This window comes from Crocuta crocuta, unplaced genomic scaffold (assembly GCF_008692635.1).
Source record: "Crocuta crocuta isolate KB4526 unplaced genomic scaffold, BGI_CrCroc_1.0 scaffold505, whole genome shotgun sequence".
Lineage (NCBI taxonomy): Eukaryota > Metazoa > Chordata > Mammalia > Carnivora > Hyaenidae > Crocuta > Crocuta crocuta.
The window spans coordinates 32,297-33,674 of record NW_027528808.1 but is presented as its reverse complement, the minus strand read 5'-3'; the positions used below and the strand labels follow the sequence as shown (position 1 = coordinate 33,674).

The 1,378-nt window shown below is 37.5% G+C and overlaps 1 pseudogene; it reads right to left on the bottom strand.

Moving 5' to 3' along the window:
• Nucleotides 1-793: 793 nt before the first annotated feature.
• On the bottom strand, nt 794-939 carry LOC144224762 (U2 spliceosomal RNA; annotated as a pseudogene).
• Nucleotides 940-1,378: the final 439 nt, after the last annotated feature.

Genomic DNA, 1,378 nt, shown 5'->3' with positions numbered 1-1,378 from the left:
AGTTTGATGTGTGTACACATGAGTATTTGTGTGTGTTTGTGTATTTCTAGAACACTTATCTATGTTGCCATATACTCCATTGATAGACATCCTTTGTTTTATTCTTATCTTTCAATAAATTTACGTCTGCAGTAAAAACTAAAAGTAGGTATTTAGGCCGACGAATTTTATTGTTTCCATGCTCTTGTGCACATCCTTAACCATTTCCTTAGGGCACATTTCAAGACATGGAATTGCTGCCTCAAATGGTATACACATGCTTAATTTAATTCCCCACCTGCCACCCAGAAAAGTTGTACCAATTTAAAGTCCATAAACTGGAATTAAATGAAAAAAAGCCTCAGGGAAGTGAGGAACATGGCTGCACTGATGTCCTGTTAGAAAGTGCAGGCTTTAGATTCCACTGAACAGCATCTTTAAGGTCACAATAATATTAAATACACCTCAGAGTGGTTAATAGTAAATGGCGATATTAAACACAAGCACATCATGAAACAGCATGGGATTAAATGATGGCAAAAGCACAGTCACCTTGGACTATAGTTACAATTTGATGAATAATATATAAAACTCTTTCTTAAATGGTTGTATTATAGTTATTATGAGACAAATTATACCCCATGGCCAGCACCACATTTGGCCAAAGTTAATCCAGGTTCTCTCTGAACTAATGTGTGGGTCAAATGCTCTCCTACTTTATCTCCTCAACAGAAGGATAATGTTCTGTCCACTGATCACAAGCATATTCTGAAATAAGGATACAGCTGTGTTTTATTATCTGAACACTCATCACCAAAGATACCTTGATAAAGAGAAAGATGCTTAGACTTTGCAAGATGTTGCAGATGCCTGCTCTGAATGCTTAACACTTCTTTTGAAACCTAAAAGTTGGTACTTTCAGTTTTACACTTGATCTTAGCCAAAGGGCCAAGAAGCAATGGTACTTTCATTTTTGATGTCTAAGAGATAGAAAAGTTCCAACAAATGACTTGGGCAGAGATTGTTGACTTTCATTCTGGATTGGTCTGGCTTGGTCCCCAAGAGAAACTTCTGAAAAGTAAAAGGTTTATTTAAGGGCCAGATGACTTGGGCAGAAAGCAATTAAGCAATTCCAGACATTCTGCTGTAGACCTTGTAAACAGAGAGTCATTGCTTTTCCTACTTGAATGTAAGTTTTCTTTCTTTTTCAACAGATATAGTTTGCCATAGCAGAGTCCCTCTGAGAACAGTACTACTCAGCCAGATGCTGTAGAAAGAGGCCTGAAAAAGCAGGTTTGCTCCATTGTATTACATGAGAATTTGCAAGAGGTAGACACAGGCATTGCATAACAATGTTTGGCTTTGAGGCCTAGACTTTGAAATTTACTGCAGACGCTCC